This window comes from Pleurodeles waltl, chromosome 3_1 (genome assembly GCF_031143425.1).
Source record: "Pleurodeles waltl isolate 20211129_DDA chromosome 3_1, aPleWal1.hap1.20221129, whole genome shotgun sequence".
Lineage (NCBI taxonomy): Eukaryota > Metazoa > Chordata > Amphibia > Caudata > Salamandridae > Pleurodeles > Pleurodeles waltl.
This window is the reverse complement of record NC_090440.1, coordinates 778,009,016-778,024,435: the sequence shown is the minus strand read 5'-3', so window position 1 is coordinate 778,024,435 and position 15,420 is coordinate 778,009,016.

Sequence of the window (15,420 nt, the reverse complement as noted above, 5' to 3'; positions counted from 1 at the left end):
TGAACAGGGCCCCGCCGTGCAGAAGAGCACCGCTGAACAGGGCCCCGCCGTGCAGAAGAGCACCGCTGAACAGGGCCCCGCCGTGAAGACAGGTACCGCTGAACAGGGCCCCGCCGTGCAGAAGAGCACCGCTGAACAGGGCCCCGCCGTGCAGAAGAGCACCGCTGAACAGGGCCCCGCCGTGAAGACAGGTACCGCTGAACAGGGCCCCGCCGTGAAGACAGGTACCGCTGAACAGGGCCCCGCCGTGCAGAAGAGCACCGCTGAACAGGGCCCCGCCGTGCAGAAGAGCACCGCTGAACAGGGCCCCACCGTGAAGACAGGTACCGCTGAACAGGGCCCCGCCGTGCAGAAGAGCACCGCTGAACAGGGCCCCGCCGTGCAGAAGAGCACCGCTGAACAGGGCCCCGCCGTGAAGACAGGTACCGCTGAACAGGGCCCCGCCGTGAAGACAGGTACCGCTGAACAGGGCCCCGCCGTGCAGAAGAGCACCGCTGAACAGGGCCCCGCCGTGAAGACAGGTACCGCTGAACAGGGCCCCGCCGTGAAGACAGGTACCGCTGAGCAGGGCCCCGCCGTCTCAAGCACCGCTCCGCTGGGCCCTTCCTGTCAAGCACCGCTCCGCTGGGCCCTTCCTGTCAAGCACCGCTCCGCTGGGCCCTTCCTGTCAAGCACCGCTCCGCTGGGCCATTCCTGTCAAGCACCGCTCCGCTGGGCCCTTCCTGTCAAGCACCGCTCCGCTGGGCCCTTCCTGTCAAGCACCGCTCCGCTGGACCCTTCCTGTCAAGCACCGCTCCGCTGGGCCCTTCCTGTCAAGCACCGCTCCGCTGGACCCTTCCTGTCAAGCACCGCTCCGCTGGGCCCTTCCTGTCAAGCACCGCTCCGCTGGACCCTTCCTGTCAAGCACCGCTCCGCTGGGCCCTTCCTGTCAAGCACCGCTCCGCTGGACATCGCCATGTCATGCACCGCTGCGCTGGGTCCCGCCGTCTCAGGCACTGTTTATGGTTCACTGTGCCCACCATGCCTTCTCCTTGACCAGTGGACTCTGTAATCCACCTGAGAGACTGTGGCTTTGCACTCCCCAGGATGGCACAGTGGGCAATCCACCCACTGTAGAGACTTGAGAGACTGTGGCTTTGCACTCCCCAGGATGGTCCAGTGGGCAACCCACCCACTGCAGAGACTTGAGAGACTGTGGCTTTGCACTCCCAGGATGGTACAGTGGGCAACCCACCCACTGTAGAGACATTGAGAGACTGTGGCTTTGCACTCCCCAGGATGGTCCAGTGGGCAACCCACCCACTGCAGAGACTTGAGAGACTGTGGCTTTATACTCCCCAGGATGGTACAGTGGGCATGGTGGCTCCTCGTGGATCTGGCGTCGTGGACTCATGTGGCTGTGGTGGCCCCCCCTTCCCTTCCCCCTGAGGTGCCTGTAGTTTTGACATCGGATGCCCCTGCAGTGTTCTCTCCAAAGGACTCAGGTCTCGTGTGTGGGCTTTGCCCTTGTTTCGCAGAACCTTGGCCCACGGACATGTTAGATTCGTAGGATGTGCAGGACTTGTTACTTCAGTGATACACTGATGTGTATATCTTTTTGGTTTTTGTAAATATTTTTCACGGTTGCTCAATTATTTCCAGGTGCTTTTTTTGTACATGAAAATTTATTCCAAATTTGGTTGTGTCATTGTATTTTTAAAGGGTCTTTGTGTGGTGTCACTGTGACTTCCTGCTCTGCATTGGTGTGTACATATTGGGGGGGTCGCATATGTGTATGCCCATAACCTTTCTTCCTCCCCCCCCGTGTGTCGTAGGTGCAGTACTCACCGTTGACGTCTGCGCCGGAGTTCGTACTTGTGGTAGATGAGCAGGTAGACGAGAGCAGGTATGATGTTCAATTCGGGTTCCATGCTGTCCGGATTCCGCGTGGAGTGTCTCGAGGTGAGCGTTTTCCATTGGAAATGTCTGTTTCCGCCGTGTTTTTATCGGCGGTGCTCCCGCCCCGGAAAAGGTGGCGGATTGGTGGGTCGTGATAGGGTGGGCGGTACATTGTCTGCCGCCTGGCTGTTGGCGGTGACCGCCGCGCTGTTTGTTTGTTCCGCCGTGGCGGTTGGAGTGTTAATGCGGCGGGCTGTGTTGGCGGTTCCCGCCAGGGTCAGAATTGCTTTTTTTTGACCGCCGGCCTGTTGGCGGGTTGGCCGCCGCTTTATCACCGACCGCCAGGGTCAGAATGACCCCCATAATGACAAATATGTATTTCATATGTCCAAATGAGCAATGGAATTTTCCAGTACCAAACGGTGCTAAATGATAAATACTGGGGTTAGCTAAAGCAAATGTGCCTTATAGGATGTATAGAAGGTATTCACAGTGCAATAGTAATGATTGTCCATAATGGATATTACTCATAATTGTTCACACATGTAGGTAATTGCTGATTGCAACTTTCAAAATATGAAAGAACTAACAGGATGTCTTCATTAGCTAATTTGTGAGCACATGTATCAATCTAATCCAAATAGCAAAATGCCCATTTAGGTAATGCAATTGTCGCCTAAACCTTTTTTGGGGGTAACCATGTGCTAATTACGAGTTAATTTAGCTAAAATATGTTTCACTATTGACATGTAGGTCACACATGCCCCTTAAGCATGTGTGTGCTTCACATGTCCGTAAAATGTGTTTAATTGGGGTGCAGCAGAGGGGGACTTAGGCCCCCAGGACCCTGGGGTTTGCTGTTCCTGACTTGCAAATTTATCAAAGATTTTCCCAAATTCAGTAATGCTAAACCATTGGCAGCAGGCCCATAGATGCAAATTGAGTATGAATCTCTTTGTGCAAATCTGTAATACCATTTGCCCATTTGAAGTTTGCACTATTACTTCTTTAGAGAATTCTGACATACCATTTAGCATTGATTTAATAGCAAATTCTCAACGTTCCTTATGTCATGATAGCAAATAGGTTTTTGATGTATGTGGCCCTTTATGCATTACCTGGTTTAGTGGCATGTTTCAATCTTCATGCTAGGTTACAATTGGGACAGTACTGTGATAGGCTGCTTGCAACCATTTTGTTGATTGGATGGTACATGTACATGTGTGTGGTCCAATGTTGATCCTGTATCATCTGTTAAGATGTATGTTGTCACTGTAACGTCCAGGTCTCATCATGAGTGAGTGGCAGCTAATCGTGTATCTAATGAGTATCCTTTGGAGCTAAATGTGAGTAAAGTCATAGAGGACATGGTAACCTACACGTGGATGGTCCCACCCTGTCACTGAAGACGTGTAATGAGACTTTCAACTGGGCAACCGTGGTGTGCTGAGTGAGAGAATGTCTCAGGTGTCTGGATCCGGCATGTGTCATTGCAACAATTGTACTCAAGTTGGCCTCTGTGGATGGAAATGCATCTGGAAACATCATAGCCTCTGTGCAGAATAAAATGGCTGGTATTCACCACATACGAGCCATCTCTATTATTTGAACAATGTTACTCAGCGTGGGTACTGTCAGGGTCCTCATATGTGTCGACTTTTCATGGACATTTTCTGAGGTTGCTGGTTCTGCTGGAGGCCACGTACACCATCAAAGGCTTTGGCCCAGGTACACTGTCACACTTTGTAGTTTAGGCATTAATGAGGCCCAGACAACGGATGGTCCATGATTTAGCTATGCAAGGGCACTGTCACAAATATGATACAAATAAAAGTCAGATGATGCAATACAATGTATTTGAGTATACATTGATGAGGCAAATGACAAATTAACCTCTGAGGAAAGAGAGGTTTTGGTCAGCAAGTGTGGTCCATAGGTGGCCACCGGGTATCTTTAGGGTGACCCACGGACAGGTGCCAGTCAGGCTGACAGGATGCTGGGTCAATCAGGAGCCAGCTCTTTGACAATTGACATGATCAGTGGTCTGACTAAGACAGGTCAGAGGGAGCAGTAGACAGTTGACATGTCACACTGTGTATGTCCTGTGTTGTTTTGAAGGTGACACATGAACCCTGATACAGTGTTACACAGCAACATTAGTAGCAATGCTTAACGGTCTAATTGCCCAAATGACAACATCTGCTGTAGGAGGCATCAGCAGGGACGGTGCATGTAAATTTGGGTGGTGTGCATGGAGGTGATCACTGGTGTGGCCTCCATCAGTGTCTCACAAGTCCTGTCGGATGAGATTTGCTTTAAAATGGCCTACAGTACCTTTCACACGGGAAGCAATCTACAGGTGATACCAGGCCTTAAAAACTCCAAGCCAGTGTATTATTTGAGCGGACTTCCATGCAGTGAGATAGTACTATGACAATGGTAGACCATAGGAAAGGGTGTGGCACACTGGATGACTCTTGTGAGTGTGTGTGTGTAGATGACGGAATCTCAGGGTACACATATTAGTATTCCAGGGACCTTTTCAGACAGGTGGGGTGTGACCAGGTGCATGGGTGTGTAAGGTTTTTAGAAAAGGGCTGATATGTAGATGGGATGTGATGTGCTGGATGCTTGTCATATGTGTGGCACTTGTCCTGTGTATGTTCTGCTTATGTGTAACTCTAGTGACAGATAGTCTTTGCAAAGATTGTATGTAGTTGGAATTACTGCTGCCAAGAGTCTGGTCATACATTCCTGTTCCTGAAGCAAAAGCATGTCAAATGCCTGATGTGTGAGGCCTGTTTTCCCCTAGTTGAGTGATGATGTTTTAGTTTTGTGCCATATGCTGCGATGAACCATGTTTCCAACATGTATGTGTGTAATAGGTGTTGTCCTCAGCTATTGCCCTTCAAAGGTGAACTGTACAGGATGTCAGTCATTTACATTGTGTGTGTATGTGACCGTTGTATGATAGGCATCACATATGTAGTGTAATTTTTTGTGTCCTGATTGTTATATCATTAATGCTCCATGAGGCGACACTCTTCTTCTGATATTTAGAGCTAATGGTGTTCAGAAATGAATAGCCAGACCATGATGTGGTGTTTCTTATCAGTGTTTATTTACAATAGTTCATTAAGTGGTGATGGTGATAAAATAAAATAATTAAGTAGGTTGTAAAACACAGATAGGCTTCCAAATACTAATGTGTGGATATGGTTTCTCTAATATCAATGTTAAAATTTGAGAAGCCAGTATATGATATTTATATATTTTTTTAATGTTTTGACAAGTCTGCAGATCCACAGCAGTTTCGTCACATGCACTAGAAACCATAAAGCACTCATATGGGCTCCCTTCTCGAATTTGCAGTGGATCCACAGATCCATAAAATGATTGAAAAAGAGAGCTGCAGTGTCCAGCTTAGATATCTGGGGTGTAATACGTATTTTTTATTGCTAGGTAGCTGGCTTACTATGTCACACAGACCTTAGTTGGTCCCAGTTGGTGTGCAGATGGCAGTGTTTGGCTCCTACCTGCTGTGGTACCTAGTTAATGGTATGCCAGTTTGGTCCTTACTGCCTATTCTTAGTCACAGTGTGACAGTGATGTGTTTGCCATCTGTGCTGTTGTTGCTGTTATTGACCCTGTGCTCTCTTTCTTTCTCCCCCTCTCCTTTTTGTCATCCTGCCCATGTGTGCATTAGAATCATCTGGCGAAGGAGCAGGGGCACCGGCGAGTGAGGGAGCTGCAGCCCACGGGACCCAGGATGCTGAGACCACCAATGCAGAGGGAACCAGTGGGATGGAGGGCGAGCAGAGCACCACAGGGGGGACAGGAGCTGATACAACTGACTCTGATTCCCCCTCTAATGGGATCTCCCTGGTGGTGGCGGACCCCTCTGGGACCACCCCAGCTACAGGCTCTACCACCACCCCATATTAGCACCGCCCTCCCAGTGGCTTCCACTGAGTTGCCCGTGCCCGCTTACCCAGGATGGTGGGTGTCTCCTTTGCCCCAGGCACCTCAGGCCACGCCCCAGTCAGCCCTGCTGCCCTCAGTGAGGAGGCTGCTTGACCTCCTGAGATCCATCTATGTAGGGCAGTCAACTATAGTGAATAACATCCAGGGACTGGCATCCCAGATGCAGCAATGCAATGCCTTCCTGGAGGGCATTCATGGTGGCTTGGCTGGCCAACAGAGATTGTTTCAGGCTCTGGCCTTCTCTCTGAAAACAGCCAGTGTCCCTGTTTTTTCCATCCCCCTCCAACTACCACTTCCCAGCCTCCTCTCCCCAAACCCATCCCACGCACACATTCAGACAACAATGCACCCAAAACAAAAGAGGAGACTCACCAAGACAAACACAGGCAGCATACTTCAGTTCACAAGCACACACACAGCCAATGCCCAGATGCACACACAACATCATCCACTGTCTCCTCCTCATCCTCCTCCCTCACAGTCACATCAGCACTCACACCTGCATGCACAGCATCAACAGTCCACCTCACACACGTACACTGTCCATGCACCTGCACCCACGTCCAGCACACCTCCTCCTCCTACAACCACTCCCTCTACCTCTACTCCCATTCCTCCTCCCACTGCCTGCCCACTGGTCCTAAGAAGTTTTTGATTTCCTGCCTTGACCTCTTCCCTCCACCTACCCCCATCATGCCCATAAGATAAAGGACCCCCAGTACCTCCAGCACCAAGTCTAGCCCTGCTCCACCCCTTAAGACTTCTGCTGCCACTAAGGGGCACAAGAGTGGAACTCCGGCCCCTGCCCCAAGCCCACCCCTCCACCACCAAAACAAAAGGTTAAAGAGCCACTCCCTCTCAAACCAAAGCCCAAGGACCACCTCCCAAAAAGAAGCCACCCACCCACCTACCACCCCAGCCCCCTGGGGTGCCTGCCTATTTCCAACATGATGCCCCTGCACAGTGGAGTCCCGTTGTTGTCAGGAGTCAAGTTGGGGCTTGGACTTTGCCCTATGGGCACTACAGACTTTGAACTGGCCAATGGCCCTGCCTGCACATATTTTTTTCTATTTTGATTGGATTTGGGCTCTTCATTCTACTGGATTGCAGTGGTTGGAACAGAGGTTTCCTGGCTTTCTTTGTTTCTGGGTTCTATTACTGTCGATTTACTCTACAGATAGTTCTGGGTGTGTGGTGTGTGTGTTGTGCTTGTGTATGTCACTCTCCCCTCCCTCCCTTATGTGCTAGGCGGCTGTACTCACCATCGTCGCCTTCATTGGCATTGGGGTTCCAGGATGGCCATGGCATGGTACAGCATCAGGAAGATTCCAGTTCTGCTTCCATGGCGGCAGCGAACTCCTCTGTGTCCCTGGAGGTGAGTGTCTCCTTTTATATGATGTGTTTCTGCCAGGCTTTTGGTGGCGTTGCTACCGCCGCCAGAAATTCTGGTGTGTGCTATGTCATAATATGGTGGGTGGATCCTTGTTTTCCGCCTGCCTGTAGGTGGATACCGCCATGTTCAATGGTCGTACTGCACTGGCGGTTGGGGTGGTACATTGACTGTCTATGGGAGGAATCACTGCCATGGTCATTATATGGTGGTCATTACCGCCGGTCTGGCGGTGGTAATACCACCGTCCCTGGCATGGCGGTCACCTGACTACCCATGTCATAATGAGGGCCATAGTGTGCTGCCTCCAAACATATCTTTGACTCTCAAACAACACATGTGCTAGGAAAGAGGCATGAATTTTCCATCACAAAGAAGAATTAATAGTCAAAACACTAGTGAGTAAAAAAACACACTGCCTAGTGATACTAGGATTTGCTCCTTCACTCTAATGAGTAACAGTATAAGGCCTTCACAATTAGGCCAGATGTGACTTTCGTTCTGTTCTGCATCCAAACGTAATGACAACATTCACACCAAACATATAGCTAGTGTGACTCCTTGAACTAATTCTATGGAGAGACCATTGCAATAACAATCTCTCTCTCTCTCTCTCTCTCTCTTCATCCCATTATGGGATGAAGAGAGAGAGAGAGACAGAAAGTCAGAGATTGAGAGAGATGAAGGGAAATGAAGAGAAAGAGATTGACAGAGAACGTCAAAGAGGACATAAATAGCTTTCAGGCAGCAATACAAAATGTCAAGCTAACACTTGTGATTGTGTTCCTGCTACAGAAAGAGATCAGACTTTTGTCTAGTGACATTTTTGATGCCATAAATCAGTGCAGAAGTTTTTTTTTGCCTGCTGCAAAGAACAGATCTGTATGATATAAGAGTAGTTGAGTGGAGTAGTAAAGCCAGCCGTTACCTGCTCTTTAAAACAAATGAAATGTATGTGTGAGGGGGCTATGGAGAGATGAAGGCCACTTTTGCTGGGGGGTAGTGAGGAAATACAAGGAGAAGGTCATGGGACAGGGGCACCAAAAATCACTGTAGCACTGGGGGTGACCAGTGCTAAAGCCTGTGATGATGGGTATATGGCAAGGTGGAGTAAAGTGTATTTTTTGTTGTTTTCAGTTTCTTCAGAGAATCTGCTGAGTGAGAGAAGAAGCGGAGGCAAGTGACTGACATTCACTGTTGCACACATCAAACACACCCACCCACCTACAATTTTGTGACCCTATCTGCCTTCTACGAATGCTAATGCTTTAGAGGGACAGTTTAGCCAGTAGAAGAGATGGCTGATCATTGCATGACTGCTGCTCAAGCCCTAACTCGGGTTATAGAGGACAGCTCTCAGACAGGACTGAGACAGCAGATACTGAAACAGCATCTGAAGGACAGAACAATGGAGCAAAATCTGGGACTGATTTTTCACTCTGCGGAGTCCCATCCGACAACCCCTCTTCCAGTGATTCTGAGGGAAACAATGACAGTTTTGCTGTCACTTTGCAAATACAGTCTGTGCAGCAGGACAACAGCAGATTGGCCCAACCAAGAGAGCAGATGCGTGCGGTGGTAAGCACAGAGAGAGTGTCCTCTTGCGGGTTCCCAATTTAGTTCAGCCCCAAATTCCACCTTTTGTGGTGATGCTGGATGTAAAGTTTATACAGTCAACTTTATGCCAGTCCACTACGTTCATCTCTTTTTGGATGTTGACTTCTTCAGCAAATTGTGCAGCAAACAAATTTACTTGCAGAACAATTTCTGAGGGAGCATGGAGGCACTCTAGGATCCCCCGCTCTAGGACATGCCAGTTGTCTCCCACTTCATTGGCGGAGTTGAAGATATTTTTGGGCCTTGCGCTCTTAATGGGGTTAGTGCAGAAATCCACCTTGCAGTCCTACTGGTCGACTTGCACGGTTTGGATAACCCTCATCTTCACACCGTACATGAGCTGAGATCATTTTTTGCTATTGCAGTGCATGCTCCTTTTCAATGACAATTCTGCTGCATTGCCCCGGGACCATCCAGACCATGACAGGTTGTTCAAAATTCAGCCTGTCGTGGAACATTTGTCTGCCAGGTTTGCAGAGATATATACTCCTAGAAAGACCATAACAGTCGATGAGTCTTTGATCCTGTACGTAGGGCGACTGTTGTTCAGACAATACATTACGAGCGAAAGAGCTTGCTATGGCATCAAGCAGTACATGCTGTGTGAGAGCTCTTCTGGCTATGTGTACAGCTTGTGAGTGTATACAGGGAAGGACTCCCCACTAAACCCTGTAGGTTGCCCTCCCACGTTAGGGGTCACAGGGAAGATTGTATGGGAGCTTGTCCAGCCACTTCTTCACAAAGCTTATAAGTTCAGTGAGCTCTACAACGCTGGCACTGTGGTAAAGTTTGTTGTAACCGCAAAGGATTCCTGCAGGAGATTTTTTGCAAGAATCTCCAGAAATCCCAGAGTACTGCGTTGCGTTCCAATGAACTGCTCACAGTCAAGTTCTCGGATAGGCTTGTTGTATACGTACTCAGTACAATTCATGATGAGAGCACTTCCCCATCACAGTTTGTGGTCAAATGGCGGAAGTCCACAAGCCCACCTGTATACTTTATTACAATACGTACATGGGCAGAGTGTACAAGAATTACCAGGTTCTTCAACCATACAATGCTTGCTGTAAAACTCACTATTGGTACCAGAAACTGTTTACCCACCTGATCCAAATGGCAACAAATAATGTGTATGTTGTTTATTGTCAGACAACCACAGGAAAACTCATGTCTTTTCTTGACTTTCAGTTGTCTGTGATCGAAAGCCTCACTGTTGCTACAGAAGCAGCAGCCTCCACTTCATATGTTCTGGAGGATGTGGCAAGGCTGCAGGAGTGAAACTTTGTTGATCGCATTCCTAGAACACCAGAAAAAGATTGACCATCTTGTTGATGTAAATTGTGCTCGAAGCAGTGAAAAATGTAGGAGAGTTGTGTTTACTGTCCCCAGTGCACATCTCAGCCAGGCCTGTGTTTTCCTACTTGGTTTATGTTGTTTCATACTAAAGTAAACTTCTGGGAAATTGACTGAGGTGGAGCCACCACTGGGTAAACATTTCAATGGCTGTGCATAGATACATAATGCTGTTGGACCCCTACTTCCTTAGGCAAGCAGCCACAGAATTTTAGTTCCTCTACTTCAGGAAATCATGGACTTCCTTGTATCCTGCTCGATACCTTTATCCGCAGTCAGAATGTGGTAGAGGTTTTGCTCGACGATTAATGTGCATCATAGTCCCCACACTACACATGCTAGTGAACAGAACATATGCCACATTGTCATGGAGTACCCAGTGTGGCAAAATGTTAAAGGCATGAATGAATTTTTAAACGCTTGTTAGGGAACTTATGTATGCTACAGAAGGTCTATCATGATTACCAGGATATTCTGGGTAAAAACACTTTGGGGAATTTACAAAAGCTACCCCTTTGTGGACTTCCCTGAGTGTCTATTTTTTTGAAATTTCTGGGTTTGGTAGGTTTCCCTTAATGGTTCCAGATCCCAGGACTAATTAGTACACTCACCTCAGTAATCATTATTGCCACAATAAGTTTTGGGCATTTGCTGTCGTGGGCACTAGGCCTACCCACACAAGTGAGGTACCATTCTTATTGGGAGACTTTGGGGAATTCTGGGTGGAAGGAAGTTTGTGGCTCCCTTGAGATTCCAGAACTTTGCAGCACTGAAGGGAAAATACATTATTTATTTAGCTCAATTTTAAGGTTTGCAAAAGATTCTGGGTGACAGAACTCAGGTAGGGCTCCACAAGTCACCCGATCCTGGATTTCCCTAGGTGTTTACTTTAAAAAAATTTAATGGTTTGCTAGGTTTCCCTAGGTGCCGACTGAGCTAGAGGCCAAAATCCACTGCTAGGCACTTTGCAAAAAACACTTTTTTCATTGGAAACATGTCATGTGTCAACTTTGCGTTTTGGGGTGTTTCCTGTCGCGGGCACTAGGTGTATCCACGCCAGTGTGGAGCCATTTTTATCAGAAGACTTGGAGGAACACTGAATAGAAGAACAAGTGTTATCACTAATCGTCTTTCTCTACATTTTTTCCTTTCAAATGTAAGACAGTGTGTAAGAAAGAAGTAATTTTGAGAAAAGCCCTGTAATTCACATGCTAGTATGGGGATCACCGAACTCAGAGATGTGCAAATAACCACTACTTCTAAACTCCTTATCTTTTGCCCATTTCTGAAATATATAGGCTTCCTTGATACCTATTTTTCACTCTTTATATTTGAACAAATTAATTGCTTTATACCTGGTATCCAATGAAAACTCATTGCAAGGGGCAGCTCATTTATTGGCTCTCTGTACTTTGGATCCATGATGAACCTACAAGCCCTATATATCCCCGCAATCAGAAGGGTCAAAGTTAAGGATTAAAACGTAGACAAAAATGGCTGATTTCTCAACTAAATTTCCAAATTTCATTTCAACTGTTACTTTTTTGTAGGAAAATCTTGAAGGATCTACGCAAATGACGGCTTGCTGAATTCAGAATGTTGTTTACTTTTTAGAAATGTTTAGCTGTCCGTGATTTATCATTGGTTTCACACCGATTTCAGTCACTAACTGGAAGAAGCTGAAAGCACAAAAATGGTAAAAACGAGGTTTGTCCCAGTAAAATGGCAAAACTGTGTTGAAAAATGTGTGTTTTCTGATTCACGTCTGCTTGTTCCTGTAATCTGGGAAGATGGTGATTTTTTCACTGCAAACCCTTTGTTGATGCCATTTGCAGGGAAAAAGCAGATGCTTTCTTCTGCAGCACTTTTTCCCATTTTTCTAAATAAACCCAATTTTAGTTGAGTTGTATTTTGGCTAATTTCTTGGTCTCCACCAGGTGACCCACAAACTCTGGGTACTTCTAGAATACCCAGAAAAAGGATGCAAATCTGGTGTGGATAGCTTATGTGGACAAAAAGTTATGGTAGCCTCTGGGAGCCTAAGCACGAACTACCCCAAATTGCCAAAAAAGGGCCGATCACTGGAGGGGGAAAGGTCCAGCAGCTAAGGGGTTAATGTATACCTCTTTATGTCTACTAAATTCCTCCCGGAAGCTCCACATCAAGTCCAATACACCTCATTTTAACCAAATTGCAAATGTGACCCATAACATAATTATCATTCAATTTCATCTGTCTCTACATCACCTCACAACATCAAACCCTGTATATCTCGTCCATATATCTCACTCACTCCAGTCCACTACAGTATTGTTTTTTATACCTAGTCCACATCCTGTATATTGGGTGATGTCTTAGACATAGTTTGATAAACCGTTGTTTTCCTTCTGGGAATTCCACGTCAATTGAAATGTCATAAATATTTCAGCATATTACAAATTATTCCCATGTCACACACTGCTCTATGGCCCAATATCATTAAAAAAGAACTGAATTTTGACTGCTTGTGCTCCAATTCTGACATTACCTAATTATAAATAACATGTTTTCCTTTTCTAAACATTCCAATTCATTAAGGATCATTGACATAATATTGGAACCAAAATATACTGGGAACAAAAATACTGTGTCAAAAATATTGATTACAAAGCTATTGCTATCCTATACTTTTAATGGTAAGTACATAAATAGCAAAAAAGGAATTATAATGTTACACTAATAAGGTTAAACATATACAAAAACAAAAATATACAAAAATATAAATATACAAAAATATTATATATATATATGTGTGTGTGTATGTATAGTTTAAAATACTATATCTTAAATATTTTTAATATATAACATTATAATGCAAATCAAATCAATTTAAATAATATAAAAAAATATATATATAAAGACATACTTCGAAACCATACCCTTTCAGGCTCATAGTGATTCATAAATTATGCAAAGAAAAGAGAGCACTCTAGGTAGTTCCCTAGTTTAGGAGGAGAGCAGTTCTGTATGGAGACCCTACAATACCAGCGCCACGCTAAACTTCCTTACCTCAAATGTCTGATTTTCTAGGAAAGTTTTTAAGCATAGGATTAGTACAGTGCCATCCACACCAAGCCTGAAAGGGACAAATTATTTTGCCATTTATATAGCAAAGTCTTTAGGCATAGGATTAGCACAGTGCTATCAACGCCGACCTGTAAAATGACAAAAGCCTTTTGCCACTCCAGGCACAGTTTTATAGCTTTGGAGTGGTAAAATACTATCTAAGCCAACCTGAAATGAGCAAAAGCAACTCCTGACACATGTATCACTATCATTATAACTTTTCAGAGAGGTTTAGTTTTGTCCTTTTTTTCAGAGAGCTTTACCTTTGTCCAGCCATTAGAGGAATCTTCAAAAAAAATTCAAAAGTAGTGTACAAGTTACTTTAGCCACTGTCTGCAAATTTTCATGGTGATTCATCAAGCAGGGGCAGAGAAAAGGGGGGAGTGCCAAAATGCTTCTTCCCCATTATATATCTGTGGGGATTTTGCAATATTTAGACACAGCTACATCCCAAACTGCTGAATGGAAATACACCAAAGTTGGCAGGAAGCTAGATCTTGGCCTCGGGTCAATCTTTTTGTTACTTGGTGTGAATCTGTTTAGTAGTTTTGGAGTGGATAAAGGGAAAAATATATAAATATGTAGGGATGCTGATCTTCTAGGAAAGTGACATGTTGCTAATAAATTCAACGTGACATTGCAGCATTTGACACTCTGATGGCATTAGAGCTATAAAACATTTTATGAGAAAAAAAGCCTATCACATTTTAGGAACATACCCAAATGCTGTTACGCACGATTGAATTTGCCCTCTCTAAGAATATATTTGTTTTAGCAATGAAAGGTGCATGCAGATCAGAGGAACAGTAATGGGCTCCTGCTTCACCCCCAGTTATGCTAATTTGATCATGGACTGGGGGGAGGAGCTGGTGGTCAGGGGTCCACAAATGAAGAAATGGTACAATCATATCACACTTTGGATGCCATATATTGATGATCTCTTCACCATTTGGAAAGGTAGCCCGTGGTCAGCTGAGGAATTTGTTAAGGAGATAAACATGAAAAATTTCAAACTTGTGTTTGCCCATAAATATGTACCAGTGAGATAGAATTTCTTGATGTGCTGGTATGGATAGAAAAGCAGAAACTGACAGCAATATTATATAGAAAATCAAAAGCAGGTAATAGTACCATACATGCCCAGAGCACCCACCCAGGCTCTCTTATCAGGAACATACCATTTAAAAAGTTTTTCAGAGCAAGGAGACTGCAGCACAGAAAGAGAATATGAGAGAATGAAGAAGAAAATGAGTGGCAGATTTGGACAGAGAGGCTATACAGAAGAAATTTTAACCGATGCTCAGCAAAGATAAAAAAATACTAAGAGGAAAGAAGCTCTGTTCAACAGAGATAAGAAAACACAAAAGGGGACACAATAAAGATGTATAACAGCTTTCAACAAACAACACTTGCTAGTGTAGTGAGCTCTCCATTGAATAGGCACTGGCACCTACTTAGAAATGACCCCCTTGTAGGGGATAAAGTGGAGAGATGGCCCATGATTAGTTACAGAAGAGGGATCACCTAGTAAAAAGTGATGTGAAGCAGACACAGAAGAGTGGTACTTGGTTAAAATCCAAAGAAGGTTTTGTGAGGTGTATGCACTGCATGGCCTGCAAACAGGGACAGAGCAGGACTACCTATGACACAATATGTAGAAACGTTTTTACTATCAAGGAAAGAATCACATGTAAAACGAGCTATGTGGTGTACAGGTTGAAATGCCCTTGCCCTAGCAAATATATAGGGAGCGCTATCTTGCTGCTCCATAAAAGGTTTTTACAGCATTTGAGGGCAATCAATAACAGGGACACCATTTATGCATTGTCTAAAAACTTTGATAAAGAGTTTGGAAGTGATGAAACTAAACTGTGTTATAGTGGCTTATCACATGGGCCCAAATTATAGCTAGGAGGTGTCAGAGAGTTAGAACTCAGGAGACAGCAGGCCAGTCTGATTATAGATATGGACAGCAATAAACCTATAGGGTGAAATGCAGATGAGGAATTATATAGTTTCCTGTAATAACAATTTAGTTTTGCTGTTTATGCTCCTAGTGCTTGTTTTTTAACCTGGCACATCACATTAATTGC